The sequence below is a fragment of the Sturnus vulgaris genome, chromosome 2, assembly GCF_052056855.1.
Source record: "Sturnus vulgaris isolate bStuVul1 chromosome 2, bStuVul1.hap1, whole genome shotgun sequence".
NCBI classification, from domain to species: domain Eukaryota; kingdom Metazoa; phylum Chordata; class Aves; order Passeriformes; family Sturnidae; genus Sturnus; species Sturnus vulgaris.
The window spans coordinates 93,506,027-93,526,431 of NC_142244.1; the positions used below are offsets into that span (position 1 = coordinate 93,506,027).

The window sequence follows — 20,405 nt, forward strand, 5'->3', positions numbered from 1 at the left end:
ACTGATCTCAGCCCATCCAGACCCCTCTGCAGAGCCTTCCTGCCCTCCATCAGACCAACACTCCTGCCCAGCCTGGTGGCACCTGTAAACTGACTGACAGCAGGCTCAATCCCCTCATCCAGATCATTAATAAAGGTATCAAACAGAACTGGGCCCAGTACTGAGCCCTGGGGAACATCACAGGTGAGCAGACATCAGATGGATGCAACTCCATTCACCCTCACCCTCTGGGCCTGGCCATCCATCTGGTTTTTTACCTAGCAAACAGTTCACCCATCCTACCCATGAGCAGCCAATTCCTCCAGGTCAATGCTGTGGAAAACAGTGACAAAGGTTTTATTAAGGTCTAGTTAGACAACATACTCAGCCTTTCCCTTATCCATGAAACAGGTCACCTTCTCATTGAGGGAGTTTTATTTAATCTTATTAGAATTTAATGATTCTAATTAGAAGCCATCTCAATTATACTTTCACTAACCTTTTAAAAGAAATTGTGGGGAACGTTGCCCCTTATTTGCACCTGGAAATACTATTACTCTGTAACAAATTGAAGGAGTTCTTGTCTCTGCCAAAAAGTTAGACAAGTATTAAGCAGGTGCTTCCCAGCAGAGCTTGTCCTTGGGCACCAGGAGGCCCTTAAGTCTTTCAGTCTTTATGCCTGCCTTGTTTGCTTTTCTCAATAGAGATGCAACATTAGCAGACTAAGATGCAGCATCCTGTGCTCAGCGTAAGCCAGGCAGAGACATCTTGTGGGGATCAACTTTTAGGCTGTTGCATGCCTTAATCTCAGCTTGTAAAATCCAAGTCAAATGACCCTCCCCAAAGTACACTTAAAACCTGACATAGATTTGCATGAGATGCATCCTTATGGATAAAGCCTCACTTAAGGAGAACTTCATTCTGAGAGTTAGCACACTTAATCCTTCAGGAAAGAAGAGAACAAGGCCATAAAAATTCCAGTGATGATGGAGCAGTAGAAGACTGGTGCACCATGCAGTAAACAAGTCATTCCAGACCACAGGAAATTTAGTGCTGGTGATAACCAAAGAAATAAGCAATTCAGAAAGAAAATTGTTTGAGGTGTGATATATTCATCTATGCAAACGATGCCAGGTGTGCAAATGGCTAGACTTGAACTCTGATGAAACCCTTTCTGACACAACAGAAAACAGTTTCATTCCCAGTGTCCAGTAGTCCTTCACAAATTTTCTACCCCCAGGAGCAGAGGTCTTCTACCTCTGCTATGCTTTAGGCACATCTCCCACTCCATCACAGGAAAAGCAGTGAATGGAGCCCTCCCAACTGCTGTTTCAATTTGTCTGACCTAGTAACAGATACTTTTGAGGCACCTGCCAGCACAGCTCTTTGCTTTTGTGGTTCCAGACAATGGTGTAATTCTGTGCAGTTCTGTTCCTTTTCTGTACTACAGCCCTCTGTTTCACTAATATACGGTTCTCAAGGCAAGCATCTCTCAAGGCCACTGGAGGAATTAGATCCTTAGCCTATCCTGAATATAGCAGGAATTTTTTTAGCAATGATTCCTTAAAGCCTTGGCTTAGCTAAAGACACAGATACAAAATCACAACCAGGCCAGGAACAGGGAATATAAAAGAAGCCCAAAGCCCAGGTAGACAAGGTTTTTCAAGTTTTCTTCTCTATCGTAGCATATTTTGAAATTTCATATTCTTATGGGAAAGAGATTTTTTAGGGAGACTTGACAAAATTAATGACAATGTTATTGCCTCAAGCATAGTCCATTACTTTGGAGTCTCCAAAGTGAAGCTTTCCAGAAGTTTTTGAAACCCTGAACAAAAGAGGCATTTAAGGGGAGTCCAGACTCTGAGCTGGAGCTGGGGTACCTGAAGGGTCCCATCTGCAGAAGCAGGTCTGAGGGGGGCTCAGTAGTTAGTGGTACACAGAGATTGAGGCAACAGGCAAGCCAGGCAGGCTCCCATCAGTACCAGCCATCAGTAAAGTCCTAGGCCGTAGTCAAATTTCCCCTAGCCCTTCTTCTTGGCAGGTCACCTGGCAGATGGGCTTTGTAATACAGAAATCCCAAAAGGACTGGTTTGGGGTGATTTGAATAGTCAAGCTTGGACCTGGCACAACAGTGTGATAGCACAGTCCCCTTCACAGTGCTGGACAAGTGCCCACCATCTCCAGCAGCCCCACTCATACTCCCACATTTCTGGCTGAAGGACAAACCTCTGCCTTTGGGGCCCTCTCCAGGTCCCCAAACTCGGAACAAGTTCAGCTGCCCTCCGGATATGCCTCTCTGTCCCTCCATCTCCTGCAGCAACGCAGGAGATTTGAGGAGCTTGATTTGGATGCTTGGGACTGACTGGGACAAACCCAGGCCTGAGAATCCTGGGTTTGCAAAGAGACCATCACTTTTTCTAAAAGTTGCATGAAGTGAAAGTGATGCCTCTACTTCTGGGACTTCAGGTGCTAGGAGGGCTCAGAGGGCCATAGGAGAGCTCTCTCGTCCCGGTTCAGACAGGGCTGCTCAGCCATGCTGGATGAGTATTGTCTCCATAGTAGTACAAAAAAGAGCTCCTCATTGATTTTTTTTTTAATTATTATTTTTCAATTTTTAAAAGGGCACATAAAGCATAGTTATTCTAAGCAAAAGAAGCCCAAACCCTGGGAAGGTTTACTCCCTGAAAAAACAAAGGCCAATGCTGTTGAGACACAACACTGCAGTGTCAGGAAATGTGTCACTGCTTTTACCCAGACATTGAAACCAGGAAGAAATACTTGTCCTGGTCATGCTGTCTGATTCCGAATTGTTCAAATGAAATGAAAAATAAAATTAATGAGTGTGCATTTTTGGCTATGAACTGTATAAATTAGTAATTGATCAGCATCTTCTTCAATTGGATAACATTTAACGCATCACACAAGACAAAAAAGATATAGACCAAGATCTTAAGTTGTACTGTTTTGGATGTCAATGGAGCTGATAAAAGAAGAAAGCACTTTAGATAACAGAAGAGACCTCATATCCCAGCCCACGGGACTATTCAGCGTCTGTCCCAGGCACAAGATGCTGCAGATGAAATCTGGGCTGCTGACAGTAGAAATGCCCCACCTAACGGCTGAATTTGTAAAGCAAGATGCAGGCAAGCAGTGGTGAAAACTGAGGGAAAACAGTGCCAGGAATAGCAGGAAAATTTAAAGAAACATTTATTCTCTTATTCCTGTGCCACTATGGACACCATCCAAAAGAAGTTTGTCTGGTTGATTGGAGAAACCTGACAAGTAATAGCTGGGATCCTTATTGATTTTGGGGCAGGGAATTTTGTTTCTCTGGAACACTAAAGTAAACCTCTGTTACCTGAGAAATGAGCACAGGGGTATGTATTATCAGCAAAAATGTTTTAACTATTGCATTCACAATGTTGTCTCCAAAATGCATTAGGTCCTGTGAGCTTTATTTATACTTTTCATTTCCATAAACATCTTTTTATAGAATTGAAACATTTTTCACTCCTTGATGAGAATTTAGGAAAAATAGGGGAGGAAAAAGCTTGCTAGGTATCTACTTTCCTGCCAACTAAAAGACTTTTTGTATACTGAGTAACCAAAGAATCAGCAGGTCAGTATTTTACCTTCTATGACCAAAAGGACTTGAAACAGTAGGACCTGAAACAGTTTAGGGAATTGCCACACACCTCCTGTTACTGCACTTGATAGTAAACTCAATGTGCCCTCGGTTGTAGGTGCAAGAACAACTGTGTAAGATGGTGGGATTTTCATTTGGCAAAAAGCAGTACAGCAGGCTTTTAATGATGCTTGTCATGCAACAGCAGAAATGTACTGCCAGAGGGAAAAATCACTGGGAAATAAAGCCATAAAATCTATAATGCACTGAACCAGTTATCCTCAAAAAGCCACCAAATAGCTGTCATGGGCTCTCTTTCAAAAAATTGATAGTGACCCCAAATATCCAAAAAGGGGCATCTTATCGCAGATCTGATTTTAGGGGAAAGTGCTCAGCATTTTCTCACTGAAAATCAAGATTCTTTCATAAGATGCTTCATGTTAGGCAACCAAAGCCCCTTCTAAATAAAGTGCCCCAGATTTCAGAAATACAGGAGAGTTTCATGAGCACCTACTTGCCCCTGCACCTACAAAAGGAAAGCATGTGAGCAAAAGAATTGGTGTGCAGGGACGGCCAGCTCCCTGCAACCCTGTAGGTGAATGCAGCCAGTGCCTTGCTTTTACCATAAAGAATTTCAACTATTTTCTTCCATTTTGACTTCTGCCCTGCACAACACCATTCACTGCAGTTGCTGCTTGAGATGCAGTCTAACTAGTAGGTGAGTCCTTCCCATCACTGTACTTCCCAAGGCTTCTGAAAGAAATCAAAGAAAGAAGCCTTTTGGACACTAGAGCCAGTCCATCCTTCTCAAGAAACAATTGTGAAGTCAAATTACACCATCAGAGTGAAATTCTTTTGCCTCCTTGGGATTCATACCAATACAATGGACTATCAAAAGGCAGCTCTGGATTGCTAACCCACTTACTGAGATCTTTCATTATTCTCAGGAATGGGAACAGTGCAGGCAGCAGTGATCCAAACACCCAAATAAGGTCCCACCAAATATATCTCAACTCTGTCTCCAAGCGCCAGGACACTTATTGGAGAAGACCAGAAATCCCCAAAAGACATCTTCTTTATTAACTCATTTAAATTACACACATCATGTGACAAGAAAGTCTGCACCATTGTCATGTCATACAGATTTCTTAATAAAAATGCTTTCTTCCTCAGAGAGTTCCTTATTTGTACCACTGAGTCTTATTTGTGTGTTGAGAAGATTAAAATAGTAAAAGCATATAAAATAACAACGTCGTATTCATTTTGTCATTATCAGGGAAGGAGCATGAGAAATAAAGACAAACAGCACCTGTAAATGTCTCATCAGTATACAAACTGTTTTTCTCATGCCCAAGAGAGCTGACACTTGCCAAGTTTCATGTGACAGCTGGAAATAGGTAGAAAATATGGAACATTTATTATGCAAATTATGCATGGCTTTGAAAAGAGCTCAGCAAACTACATTTTCTGCAGCTTGTTCTCTGCTGGCTCCTCTGACATGGGCAAAGGGAAAACCATGTGTCAGGGAGATGACTCTGGCTACTGAAATAGGAGCAGTAATGGGATAAGGACTGGGTTGGTTGGATCAACTTCCTCCTGTGCTGCCCACAGAGAGGGGGTGGCTGGCCAGGGCTGAACGACCTGACCTGACTACCTGTCTTACCTTTGCTTGGTGAGGGCAGTTTTTAAATGCTGAAACATTTTTTAAATACCTGAAACAAACCCAGTGCTGTGGCAGGGCTGGCTCAGGTTTGGCTACCTGTGGTTCAAGGCTGGCAGAAGCAGTCAGTAATCTGGTGACCAAATCAATATGTTAGAACTGTGGAAAGGCCTCAGGCAGCTTCCTTCACATATAATCTTTGAGGAAAACAGCTTTTACTGTTGAGACTGACAAATGCTGTCCTTCCCAGAACAGGAAACTCCAGTATAACTGAACCTTTGAACATGGAGATACACTTACCCACTGAGTAGTAGTCCAGTGTGACCAGCAAGCATTCCAGCTCTGCCTGCTGCTCAGTCAGAGCATTTGGGCAAACCTGGAGCTAGTCTGTGAGAAGCAAACTCTGGGGAGATGGGGAGACCCCTGACACTTGCTCTGGGCCTTTGTTCTGCTCCCAGAAATGCCAGTGAAGGGAGGAGAAAGACCTTGCTGAGGGTTCACCCTGCTTCATCTGAAGATATTTTGGAGGAGCCAAGTTCAGTTCTGTTCTTTCTTGTCACAAACTGTCTGTGAAATCATTGGTATTTAATCCATCCATGCATTCTGCCTGCAAAACAAAAGATGTCCTTCACAGGCAGCAGGGAGTGGTGAAGCCTCTGGCTGATCCTAGCCCAACTATTAGGGCCGGTGGTTTCACTGAATTCAGCGACTTTAAGTAGAAAGAAAATCTGACCTGATCGTTTGGGAACTGAAAAGCTTTAATGATAGAAAACAACAAACAGTAAGCCGAACAGTTTGTACTGAATGAACCAGGAAAGATGGTACAGGGCCGTGATCCCGTGCAGGAGGGCAATGGCAAAAAGCAAGTGTTAGGGCATGGCAGGGGTATTTATAAACTTGGAGCAGGAAAGGAATTAGGGCGGAGTTTAGGGAGGAGATCCAATAGGGAAGGGCAATTAGGAATATTAAAATTATTGCAGCAAAAAGGAAGCAATGACAACAAGGGAAACAGGGAACTTTCTGGCAATGATCAACATACAGAACAGGAGGATTCTGGGGGTGATTTTTTACTCACCCCTGCTGCAAGGGTTTTCCCACAGCCTTAAGCCATGATCATCCACAGTTTTGTTGGAGTTTCCTCCAATAGGGTTAAGATGACAGCTGTGGGCAGGCTCCAGCAGCCACCCACCCTCGGTGCCAACAACACAGGGAAACCAGCACCATTCACCAATGTGCATCTGACTCCTTTTCCAAAATCACCACCACGGATCCTCACCTTCCTCTCTGGCTTTTCCAGTGTCTTTCTCCACGAGACATACATAGGTGACACTGAGTGGGACAAGTGTGCTGGAGAGTGAACAGTTATGGGGGCAGACAGCCCATGTGAGCATACAGATCATCAGAGCAAACCCCTACAAAGGCAGCACTTTTTCAGCTTTAGGTTTAGCTGAGTTACAACTCCCCTGTTTTTACCCAAACTAATGCCAGCAACTGCTCAGGCACTTCTGATGTACTCTGTTTTTTTCTTCACAGACTGTACAACTCATGTTTGAAAAGGTACAAATAGTGTGTGTAAAGTGTGTGGGAACACAATTCCCAGAGGGAGCATGTATGAAGCTGAATGTCACTAAGATTTAAAAGAAACAGACTTGTGTAAGGACCCCATGGAACCAAACACTTAAGCCAAATGGGGTCCTATGAAAATATAATAAAAAAACAGTTAAGTCTTGATTTTGAATCCCCAGTGCAGTAAGACTTTCTGATGTCAAAAGAATCAGCCTTGGTCTATGCCTTGCTTCTCCCCCTGTGTAAGGGGAATGAATGACTCTTCCCCTCACCATGTCTCATACACATAAATTCTTTGGGTCACTGCAGTCTGCAACAAGCATATGTGTGCAGATGTACTGCCCTTCTGACTGCAACCGAGAGCTCACCTGATGTTTCCAGGCAAGGTGAAAGTGCAGTCTGAATACAACAGAGTTCTATTAACTTCAGTCCCCTGTTTTCAGAATTCACCTGGAAGCAGATACACGGCAGAGGCACATCTGGCTGCTTCCCTTTCAAGCAAGCTAACACTGAGGCTTAGTTTTGAATTAAAAATTTCATTCAGTCTTCTTTAAATATTTTTTTTTAAATAAGTGGACATTGTTCTCCAATGTATACCACCAGTGCCCAACTCTAGGCAAACAGAAATGCAAAATCAAGTCTTTCTTTATGCTTTCCCCTTTAGAAATCCAGGTTCAAATGAAAAATAATCTCAGCTTAGAGATAGTTTTTATTCAAAATGGGAGGAAATTGAGGTTGCTTCAGTTTTCTCGGGGTTTTGGGGGGGTTTTTTTGGTGTTTTTTTTGGGTTTTTTTGTTTGTTTGTTTGTTTTGGTTTTTTGTTTTTGTTTTTTGGGGTTTTTTTGGGCGGGGTGGGTTTTTTGTTGTTTGTTGTTGTTGTTGTTGTTGTTGTTGTTTTTGGAGGGCTGAATGGAAACATTATTATGAAAATGAAACATTTCCTTTAGGTTTTGACTTTCTATGGTTAATTGGACGCAACTGACATTCAAGAGCACTACAAAATAACCACTGAAATAAGGTAAAAATCCTCCTTAAGATTTATTTCAAATAGAAAAACACATTCCAGTAATATTCTTCCAGCCTGAAAAAGAAAGCTCAAACTTCCTGAAACACTATGTTTGAGTATCTTTAAAAAATAAAACATGTTCTCATGGCAAAAATATGCTTATGCAACAGTGTGTTCTAATCAAAACTGTGTTTCATGGGCCAGAACAGTGCTGATTTGTAGTAGCTGGGGGAGGGTGTTAAAGCCTGGGCTGGGAAGCCATGCTCTCTCCTTATGAGATGTGAGTTAATAAGGGTAGAAGAAGCCTGCTGCAGAAGAACATCAAGTCTAATTTTCTTTAAGTTTTTAAGCAATCCACTGGGATAGGATTAAACTCCAGAGACAGACGCTCTAAATTTCTTTGGGATAAGACCAAGAGAGTGGTTTCCTTTTGTTAAATGGGGCACCGAAGAGGAGGAAATCCTAAGACCACCATAAGCAAGGTGTCGCTGAGCTTGTGGGGCTGTTTCTCCCCCGTCCCTGGCAAGTTGTCTCACTGGCCTGCAGATGGCGAGTTTGCCATGTGGAGATGTGTCTTGCTGATGAGGAAAAGCCCTGCATCCTTAAAGGAGTCTAGAAAACAAATTCTGCCTGAAGATGATAGCTAAGAGTTAACTCTTCACCCTGCCCAGCAGCTCTCCCACGAACAGTGCTCCGTTTTGTGTGCATGACCAGCTGCTCAGCAGGCACAAGGATATTGCCCTGGAGATGGTAATATCAATACTTCAGCTGATCATTAAACATTGCTATTTGTAATGGAAATAGGGACCTTTACCACCCACTTCAGCAGCCACAGTCCACAGCACAAAATCACGAAGACTGCTCTTCCAGGAGGTGAAGCAACATTACATGATTTCCATCTGATCATTTTCTGGTCCCCCCTACAGTCTTTAGTAACACATAGACATGAATTAGAAATACCCATATTGACTGACTACAAGGTCCAAGATTAAGGCTCAAGCAATAACTTGCAGTGTTACTGCAAAAATTTTCAGTCTAGGTCCCACTGTGTCAAGAGAGCTTTCTAGGAAAATATGTTTTTCATATCTGTTTTTTCAAAATCCATGTTTGTGTTTAAAACTCATCTGGATTCCTTCATCAATTCAAAAAAGAAAAATTATGAATGCTTCACGAAAGTAAAAATAAGATGCTGCAAAGAGTACTTTTAATAGACAAAAGAATATATGTTTTTCACTCACTGCTCACATGAAAACTCTGCTAAGCTCATCCTGTGACACATGCATTTCCTCTTGCTGGCTTCCCTCTCTTCCTCTCAATTTTCCTACTTTTCCCCTTACATTTATGTCTTGTTCAAGGGCTACAAAATGAGACTGCAACATGAATCATGTGTTCCCAAGAAACAGAGAACTTACTCTCTGGGTCAAATTTTCCAGTTACTGTTCAATAAAGACTCCTAAGCCCTCCCAGGAGTCTCATGAGAAATAATTTCTTTCCAACATGCAGCTGCTCATTAATTCCTGGGAAAACCCCGAAAACAAACAGTTTTCAGTAATATAGTAATCTTTCCATTCTGAAGTTTCACTGCTATTTTTTTTTAAAGAAAGCACTCATAGACATGAAAAAAAGCAAACATTTTGAACATGCTATTTTTTTCAGCTACACAGATGCACACATATACTGCATTTTGGCAGCAGATCTCAGATTTAATAACAATTGGGTGCTCAAATAACTAAAATACTGGGGGGGGGGGGGGGGCAGGGAAAGCATTTCCGCCCCTCCTGTGCTCTAGGGCAGTACCCACTCATCCTCGGATACCTTGGGATTTTCCACTCTGCCACCACCCTAGCTGCAGGAGGAACCTGGTGAGGAAGGCTGAGTCCTCTGCACCTTGGAGCCCTGGGCAGCACAAGGGACAGGCAGCAGCAAGGCAGGTAGCAGCATCCCCTCCAGTATTTCCAGCATGGCAGAAGGACACTGACACTCAGCTATCAGACCACAAATGCACAGCAAACGAGCCAGGCCTGTTCTATTTGCACCAGGCTGAGCTCTGCCATCACCTTCATCTCTACAAACCACAGGACCATAAGAGCTGTGTCCTGTAATGCAGCCTCGACCCAAAACCTCCTACAAACACCAACCTCCTCTTGCTCTGCCACTGCCACCGCTGTCCCCCACCTGCCATGGGAATGGGTGGGTTTTGCAAGGACCTGGACACATACATGATTGTATTTGCCCATGGCTTTCCCTCTGCTCACCCAGCTCCCAGTGCTGCAGGGCTGCTGCCAGGACAGGAGCCGTCTTGGGGCTGCTGCAGGGCTGCTCTCCATGACAATGAGCAACTGTGGAGCACAGAAGAGTGTGAAGGCTTCCTACAGTACCAGGGAAGGAGAAATGTACAGCAAAGGCTGTGGTAACAAAGGAAACCTTGATTTATGCCCAGAAGAGCGTGTTGCTGGCAAAGAACAGAACTTGGTAACTCCTCCCTCCAGCAATCCAGAGACTCTATTTCATTCCTAGATTTTAATAGCTTGTCTTTGACCCCACAACAGTTGGTGAGTCATATGGGCAAAACTAAGGAGAGCAGAGACAATACCTCCATAGCATATTTCACCAGCCCTGGGGCATTCCCTTTGCACACAAAGCACTTTTTGGCTGATAAAACACAGCAGTTTTGGCTGACTAAACCTCCTTTCCTTGCTGCAAGACCTTTTATGTCATCTCTCTCTTTCCCAATGCACACAGGGCTTCCAGGCTCAGTTGACAGTGAAGTTGCCACAGGGACTTAGGAGCACCAGATCATAGAGGTCTTAAAGCCCTATTACCACTTGGCACAGAGCGTACTTTTATAGGATGGAAATCCTTCAACTGCTTTTCCAGATTACTGTGGACAAAAGTAATCCCAGGGTTTGTTGTCATTTAGATGATCTGGTTGTGCATGACTATAAGGAAGACTGCAATACTGGCAACCCTCTCTCTAAGAGCACCAGCTCTTCCACCTCACACAAGCCATTTTTGGAGCACCTCCCCCTCCAATTTCTGCCACTTCAGGGCAAAAGGTGGATTTGGCAGTGCAGGGTTAATGGTTGGACTCAATGATCTTAAAGGTCGTGGCCAAGAGAAATGATGCTCTGATACTATTGTGTGGATGGATGGATGGATGGATGGATTTCCTTTGCACATCCTGGCCAGAATAAAGTAATTCCTGATTCTCTAATACTTAAAAGATGGTGTTGGAGAATTTCTTTGTTCCCTTGGTTTTGGTGACACTGAGATTCTGTGATTCTGTGTTGTGTCCGCAGTGGGCTCAGTAACTGCACTGAGCACAAACCAACAGCTAAGTGGCTTTGCCTAATTGGAGCCCTTGCATTTTGTAGGTTTTGACTCTTTCAATTTTCCACAGCTGACAAGGTCTAGATGGTATTTTGCTGAGATCAGCAATCAAATCCTCCATTATTTACTTCAAGGCCCTTTTGATATTCATTGATAGTGTCTGCACAGTGATTTCTTTGGGTGTTATTCTGCTGCAGGCACAGTTCAAAGTGCTCTTTCTGACTCCCCACTGCTTGCCATTCAACTTGCATTCCCCAGCCACCACAGCCCATCAGAAACTTTTCTAATGAGGCTGCTTATGAATATTATCATTCTGGACTGTGGGTAGATCTGTGAGTGAACAGCTTGCTAGTAGTAAACAGTGATAAGAAAGATGCCCTTGGCAAAGGCAGACAGGATTTTTCCCTAAATTATTTATTTTTGCAATAAATAGCTCCCTTATTCTGGGCCAGCTCAGGATGCCTCTCTTATCAATGTGGGTCTATATGGCAAATGTGTTTGCGTGTCTCCTGCCAGAGATTACAGAGTCTTCTTCTCTGTTTTTCTCACCATTTAGGAGTGGGGAAGACAGGTTCCTTTGTAGGGATTATTTGCTTCCCAAAATCTCAGAATTATCGCAGAATAGCAATAAAATGAAGAAAATGGGAAATCATGGTTTCCATCCATAATAGAAAAAGTCCGAATTTTGTAGAAAAGTAATTCACTCCATTAAACAGTAAGAACTAAAGGCTGTAAAATTAGTCTCAGGACTAACTTCTGAAAGGAAAAGAGAGGCAAAATAAAAGCATAATTCAATTTTATTGAAACAAAATAATTAATTACTTTTTATTACTATTTGCTAAACACGTGGTTCAGTTAAATCCTGAGAGCTGCATGATGTCACTGGCTTTAGGAACATGATTGTCTCATCTGGCAGTCGTTAGTGTTGTTGGTATGTACAACAAGTCTTCTAAAAATAGTAATGTTCAACTTAGAGCTGCAAAAACCCTGATGCAGTGAGTCTCTGTGGTGTCCTGCCTCATCTCTCCTCATATTTGTCAAAGATAGATTCTGTCTTTTCTAATTCTTACCCATTTTTAATAGTACAGACCATCAACACAATTACCGTATTGCAGTATGTGTGTTCAGGGAGGAGATCCAATATGTCTTTGTTTTTTAGTTTCATTAAAGACAAGTAGTAAAATGGAAGTGACAAGATAAGCATCTTGCATGTCCTTATTATCAATATTTCAGCATTCACAGCTCTGCTCCTTGCAATCATCTGCTGCAAATTTCTCAAATATTATTTGATGCTACTCCACTGGTTTTCAAAATTGTTTAGCAAGAAATGTTAAATGCAGGCTGAACCCAGACAACTGAAGTTCATGGGCTCTGTGGGTCAGAAAAGTGCAAGTTGCAAAAGCCAATAACTGCACAGAAGGATGTATTTACAAAAGGTACTGAAGGGTGCTGGAGCAGTAAATCAGACCATTGAAGAGCTAAAGCCAAACACTGATTCTTATGTGTTAATTGTTACTTCTTTCCGGAAATCAGTCCACCAGAGCTGTCTTTTGTTTCATTACAAATGACCCTTTGTGAGGACCCTTGACAGCAACTGTGAGGTTTTTAAGTACTGCTTATTATCACTACATAAGCTTAATTGCAAGGACCAGCATTAGCTTTCTCTCCTGGGAATATGAAAGGTATTGTCAGGGACATACTATCATTGCTGTAGGAAATACTACACCTTGCTAATCCTGCATTTGTTTCCTGCTAGAACCTACACTGTGAACTCTGACCACTCCTTGTAGTAACCACACAGCCAGTACTCTAAAATACAGCCAGTGCAATGTTTTTCCACACAGAGTAAGCCCCAATCACGCTCATGAATACTGTGTGCACTTTGAAAGCTGAGTGGTGCCTGGAAGAGGACTTCCAAGAGTCATCTCTTTTTTTTTTCCCTTTTATTTTTTTTTCTTCTTTTTTTTTTCCTTTCTGAAGCACTGGGTGAATCTGAGGAAGTTCTCAGCAAGGGGTCCATCTTCCTAGTATCTGATCATTTGATTCTCAGCTTGCATAGAGATGCTACACTTGCAACTTCGCTGTGAGCAATAACTGATCCTGTAATGTGCAGGGGGGGAATTCTGCATTGTTCTGCACAATATCCAATGCACCAGCAGATTTTTTTTCTACCAGATGGAAGGCTGAACTTGCTTTATTTCTACTTGCAGCTCCTTCATGTTTACTTTCCCTGAGTACTCAGATGTGAAGTAAAGCTATGACTACACCTTCACATTTATGATCTGGTCTGCTTTAATATAGATTAATACAGCCCCCACCTCTACTTTGTGTAACACAAGCAAAGAAATGCCATGTGAGAGACAGAGCCACCACATGAAAAATATTTCACAAGAGACAGTCAGTTCCTTCAAGCAGAGAGGAGTGCTAGATCTTCCCCACGCTATTTCTTCTGGATCAGCAACTCTGTGTTGCATCTTGAAAGGCTCTAAGACTTAAGTGGGTTCCAGAGCTGGGTGCTGGAGCTGGAGAGAGAAACCACCTTTTTTTCTTGAGTGAAGCCCTGAGTGACAGATTTTCACGCTGGAGGAGAATCATCTCTTCTTGAGTGATTCATACCATACACACTCTCTGATCCTTGACTCCACAGCTGCTTGAACCCCAGGGGCTAGACAGGATGAAACAAAGAACTGAAAATTATTAAGAGGCATGAAGAACACTCTGTCCATTCCATTGACTTCTGTGGGATTGAATCTGAGCTTTCTTTGCTGAAAAGTGTTTCATTTATACAAACTAATCTGTTGCCCACATATAAAGAAACATTAAATTCTCAAAGTCTGTAATTCTCAACAAAATTTATACAGGGTGTTTATGCTGCCATCAAAATACAAAAAGTTGTGTCTGAGAGAAGACAGCGTAGTTAAGAGAATTGCAGCTGGAATTACTTATACAGTCATTCTTTAGAATTCTAAATGGTTTCATCACATGTAGATAACTGTTTAAACTGTTTAACTGGGCTAAACTGTAACTGAATGTGGCAGAGAATCAGGGCCCCTACAAGGCATGTCCACAACTCTAATGATCTAATATTAATTCTAAGTATTACTTATGTATTTTGGTGAGTTGATTTGCATCTGCAATTAGATAATGACAATTAATTTTTCATCAACAATTTTCCACCAACATCTTGTAAGATAACAATTGCACTTTATCATTGCTTTTTTTGCCATGAAAAAAATTACTTTACATAGATCAGGAAATATAATAATTACCATAAAGCTTACTTGACTGTGTTCAGAAAATCAGCAACTGCTCATGGAGGATTGTCAGTGGAAAGATGTCATGTAGAAGGAAATGATAAAAATTAGACATTTGGAGTTTCTAAGAAGAAAATTTTTGAAAAATATGCTTTTGAGAAATAGGAAAACACAGAAATAGTACCTATTGCAGAAGCAATACAAATGCGCAGCACTGTCACACTCAACAATTGGCTCCCTGAATAATTACAGCAAATCAAGTTATATAATTTTCTTTAATTCATACACAACTAAAATAAAATTTCTCAGTTGAAAAAAACAAACTGGTACTTTGTTGACAAAAGAGCTATACTTTAAATGGAAAAAAGGATCAAACAGCTGACTGAGAACATATTATTTTTGTATCTAATTACACTGCAAACCATGGAAATAACAAAATGTTGCTGCTGGTTTTCAGTGTTATGCTTCCCTCTTCAATGCAATTACTCTAAGATAGGAAAGAATAGTGTCAGAAATACTTGAAATATTAAAAAGAAAAATTAATTTTTTTCAATTTTGACAATGTACCAGTTTGTCATAGTACTAAGAACACTTATCTGGAAATTAACACAAAATGAGAGTGACATTTTTCCTCCAGTATAAGTCATGTGATGCAATTTGTAACCTGACAAAGTAAGCCAGAAGGTAATAATTTGATCCTAGATGTTGCAATCACAGTTTCTTCCCTTCCAAAGGAATTTAAAAACATGATACTTCAGCTGATATCCTGATCCCATGTAAGTACTGAGGCATGTCTGTACTGATGGTTGTTGCTGTAACCTTGCGGTTCCAAGAAGCTTCACTCACTCTTGCTGTCAAACTCAGTTTTAGGTTTTCACAAAACTTCTTTTTCTTTCAGGCTGTGAGTCTGAAAAATGCGTAGGGGATAAACGTGCAGAAAGCTGTGGTGCAGAACAATCTCCTTGGGAGCACATTACCTTCTGCAGACTTCAGCATCTGGAACCCACAGAAAGGGAATTTGCTGATCTAACTTAAACTAAGTACCCCTGTAAATATGCATTATAAAATAGTATTTAATTACAGAAACTTCACATCTGTGCTCCTATAAAAGTCATCCTTATTCCATGTGTGAAATGGATATCTGTTCCTGACTGGGAAGATAAACCTCATTCTCTTTACACTGAATCACGGTTGCTACTTTAAGATTTTTTTTTTTTATTTAATGCATTATTTTTAGAGAAACCCCTTACTGCATAGAGACAACTAAGTGAAATAGTTGATGTTCTTTACAGCTAAGACTGTGTATTTGCATGCAAATACTATATTTAAAGACCTGTAATGATAACTCTTCCTGATTGGAATACTACTTGAGACAACTGAAATGAGAGTCCTTGTGGAGGAATCCTAATGCAGAAGCCATCAAAGGCCAGGAGAAGGTTTGCCTTGACTTTTCTCAACTAGGACCAAATGTGAAATCATAGCAGACAGAGAACATCCAAATTAAACCCCATTCTTAATCAGTATATATTTGAGCTACCTGATTTGCTAGGCAGGGTACCTTCACAACTGGGGATATGAAAGAAAAGGGGATGGGACAAGTAAGGAGTTAATAATCTCCAATCCTGCCTATCATCTGTCCCTATGAAATTTCAAAGTTCAGTTATAAGCCTTGTACTCATGCAGCCCAGAAGGTAAACATCATCAGAGTGATTTAAAGGGCTTTCAGCACATCCCTCATGATCATTCAAGTAGATAAGGAAAAACAAGATAAACAGAACAAAGCTATCTAGAAAATACTTCACTTTGTCAGTTGAATAACCAACACGTTTTACAGAGTTGCAGCTTGACCTAAGGTAGATTCATTAATTTCTCTCCTGCTCTACTCAGTTCCACATTGGGCTTACTGATCTGTGATAGCTACTGAACTTTTTCCTAAGAACACCCTTGTCCCTTCCTTAGGAATGCTTCCTGCTAATAATGTTTAAGTGCCTTTCCCGTATCACTTTTGACATACAATTTTGCTGTGTTTTTCACACCAAGGGCACTACTATATAATTTCTCTTCCCCTGCTGTTTCCAGCATTGTCACTTAAAGCCTTGAGCCTTCTTTTCTGACACAGCTGGAGGATGGCACCTGAGTGCAGAAACTTTTCTGCAGAGGTTTCCATGGGTAATGTTGATTCTCCAGGCAGCTACAGTGTTATGCAGCAAGCTTTAGAGCTCCTTTTTATAGACACTCTAATCAGTATGCTTCGACTCCCGGGGCCAGAGTCATACCGAGAATAATCAAAATACTGGAGGTTCCCAGACTACACATGGATGTAACTTGTCCTAACAGCTAGTAACCTTCATAGACATCAATCTGTGAAGCCTTTAGGGAGTAGTGGAAATTAACTTTAAAAAATACATTTCTGTCCTTGCTATGCAGTCTGTTCGGTGAATGCTGACGGAACAATTCACGTGAACAGGTTTAATCAAGCCTGCAGACTACAATTATGTAACCATGATGCAATTTGCTGGGACAAAATCATGGAGCAAGTTCAGGATTTCATTACATTTCATTATGGATTGAGAGCCTTAATCCATATGTCGGTGAGATTTGACTAAATGTTGTTGGTTGTAACAGGAACTAAAGGTGTCTGAATGTGATGGTTGCATTCCCTAACCTCATTAGCTGGATGAATTGTCTAGTCCTGGAACATATTATGTCTGTGTTAGAATACAGACAAGCAGTGACACACACACACACACACACACACATATATATATATATATGTATATATACATATAAATATGTATGTATCAAAACACACATGCACACACACACACACGTATTTACTTCTTACTGGATATCCTATACTGCCAAATCTACTTAACCTTAACTGTTTTCCCCAAGTATGGAGCAGCAGATTTATTTCAGGTCCTGGGAAAGTAGCTCCAGCCAAAGAGTAGAGCTCCAAGGGTACACTTCTGTGGTGTGGTTAACTAAGTACAGACACAAAGATGAGTGGCTGTATGGAAAATCACATGAGCTAGGGAAGCCACGTTTACTGTGGGAATTTCATCCCTTTCTTAGGATACTACAGTACCCAGTCAGTAGTGAGAATTATCTTTTTATCTCTTCTTCAATGCTGCTGCATTCACATTTTTTCAACAGAGGCTATTAAATCATCTTGTAAGCAGTTAAGGTTTTTTTAAAAGTTTAAATTCCTGCCTGGATCTGAAAAAGCAGAGCTGCTATCTTTGCTGGAAATGGTGTTTCTCACTGATATTTCTTATGAACAGATTCACCCGTGCTGTTTTAAAAATATTAGACACACTATATCCATGTTCACACCTATATTCACACACAGCTTATTCTTTTCTCAGTCCTATAGTACTTTTCTTTCCCCTACCAATTTCTATTCTTTGGCCTCCCTGAAGCCAGCAAAAAAGAACCTCAGGGGAAAAAAATCCCAGACACCTATCTGATATTCAAAAGAATAAATATATTCCTACCATCCTTGAATGGATAAAGAATCCTTATGGTCCCCACAGGCAGTCAAAGAAATACTTCCAGCACAAATATTATTAAGGAATTTCTCCTGATGTTCCTTCTTCACTTCTGGCCATAAGAGTAACAATGGCTGTAGGGTGGTATATGAGGAGCTGGACCACATTTCAGCACTGCTGATACAGTGATCAAATGTAGGTGCCGTAGCACACATGTCACAGCATTAGGAAGCATAAAGCCACTCCAGAATAATTCCTGATAAGGCTGAGAATGTTATTTAGCAACTGCTCTGCAAACACAAGAAGGGAAGCCTTGCTCACTAAAATGCAGGGTATGAGACAAGCAAAGCTCTGAATGCCACAGCCTGTGAAACACTCATCTGCTGTCTTCATCTGCCTTTGCAGGGAACGTCTAAATGCCTACCCTTAAAGGGAAGTCACTATTTTAAGGGAGTCACTATTTTACTCTGGGAGCACAACGATGAGAATTTCTACCAAACACATTCACTGTAATATAAAAACTTGAGGGTCAGATCCAAAAAGGGGGTAGAGGAGAAGTCATATAAAGTATATTTCCTTTTGCACCAGGTGGCAGATAGGAAGGCTGCGAGCTTCTCTGACGTGAATTAAGCCTACTCTTTTGCACTCTGCCACTATCTCCAGCTCCTTCAGAAGTAAAGGATCAAAACTAAATAGTATCCTTTTCTGCTGATCACACCACCAAAGCAGTTTTCAGATTCGTGGGTTTATGCATGAGTTTCTTTGAATGCCTTTAAAAGCAACATGATATCATCTGCCCAGAAGAGAGCAGCATTGATATCCCGGGAAGGACAACCAAGGTATTCTCTCTTGCCAGACAGTGGGCTGGCTCGTATTTTCAGACAAAATATGGGGATCCAATTATTGTGCTGAAATTTAGGAATTATTTCTATTAATCAATTAATAACCTAAGCATTCTTTGTGTGTAAGAGGCATAAATCTGAGTCGGCCACGCAGTTTGTTTGTGTTAGAGCAACAGAAACTGTTCATAACGTTTGAGGCTTCAGTAAAAAGTACACTGTGCTATAGACAGGGCTGCCCTTGATGCACAGCAGATGTACCTCAATTAATCACAGAAACAATCTGCTGTTTGCAGGGCACTTTTGATGCATCCATTTTAAAGGGAATACACTCCAAAGGGACTGATGTTGACAGCTAAGTATACCTCTGTTACCTAACAAGCCTATGGATTTAGAGGAGAAATGGATATTCTGCTTAACTGAGCCTTCCTTCTTTTCTTCGGTGGGACAGCGTTGCCTCCTATTCGCACCTCTGCCAAGGATTTTCTGCGAGGCCGTGACCATGCCGCCGGGCAGAGCTGTGTGCTCAGCGCGCCTCTGCCCACGCTCCGCCAAGGCAACGCTGGCGGCGAGTCAGGCGCGGCTTGGCCCGGCCCCGGCCCCCGCCCTCGATCCCGGCCCCCTCCCCCGATCCCGGCCCCCTCCCCCGATCCCGGCCCCCGCCCCGGATCCCGGCCCCCGCCCCCGATCCCGGCCCCCGCCCCCGGTCCCGGCCCCCTCCCCCGATCCCGGCCCCGAACCCCGGCCCCGGGGCCCGGCCGGTGCTCCCCGGGCTGCGCTGCAATCACGCTGCGCTCCTGCCAGCACCCGAGCGAGCTCGTCATGCCGCACAGTAATTCGAGCAGGAGCACCCTCCTCCTGCAGGAACAGCCCTATGCCCGCTGAAGCACTGAATTCCCTCCCGCCCCCCCGCACAATAAAAGGTAATAAGTATGTTTTGTTGAACAATCGCAAATTTTCACAGCACTACCGTGTCAGACCAAGTACAAACCTCTTTATTTTCTTTTGTCTGCCATTGGAGCCGAACTACTTTTACGTTTCTCTGTGGGTGGTGGCCTGTGATCCCGCAGAGGGAAGGTAGCTTTCCTGAAGAGTGTGCTGAACAACTGTTGATCTCCCTTGTGAAATCCCATCTGCTGTCTGCAGCAACTCGCTGGCTGAACAAGATAATGTTTCCCCAGCAGTAGCTGTAATTTTCCAAGCACTTTGCTGGGTGCAAAGTCAGAACTTGATTCAAAAAAAGGACAAGCAGGGATATAACTTTGCTCTCTCCCTTCTGTTCTGCGTGTGTTATGAATTAAGCTGCTGGCAGTCAGGTAGAGCTGAGTCCTTGTGGGCTTCAGGCTTTGCTCAAGACCTGTAAAGTTGAAGAATAGTGTGCTAATTTTAAAGGTGGAATCTGGAAATGGCGAAGCCAATTTTTTGGTACAATTTTCTGTATTACTACTCCACATTTTTTACAATCTCCCACTTATTATTTAAATCATATCTAAATGAATGCTAGTTTACGGTGGAAACTAATCAGCAGAGGCTGAAGTTGGCAATATTTCAGTGTATTGGAAAAAGGTTCTTCACCCAGAGGGTGGCTGGGCACTGGAACAGGTTCCCCAGGGAAGTGGTCACAGCACCAAGCCTGGCAGAGTTCAGGATGCATT

At 42.2% G+C, this 20,405-nt stretch overlaps 1 long non-coding RNA gene across 1 annotated transcript; it reads right to left on the reverse strand.

Annotated features, from left to right (window-relative positions):
• Positions 1-13,440: 13,440 nt before the first annotated feature.
• LOC148224904 (uncharacterized) lies at positions 13,441-19,150 on the reverse strand. Its single transcript, XR_015801687.1, has 2 exons — positions 14,436-19,150; positions 13,441-13,831 (listed from the first exon to the last, which is right to left on the reverse strand). It is a non-coding gene; the product is annotated as an uncharacterized LOC148224904 (long non-coding RNA).
• Between the last annotated feature and the right edge of the window lie 1,255 nt (positions 19,151-20,405).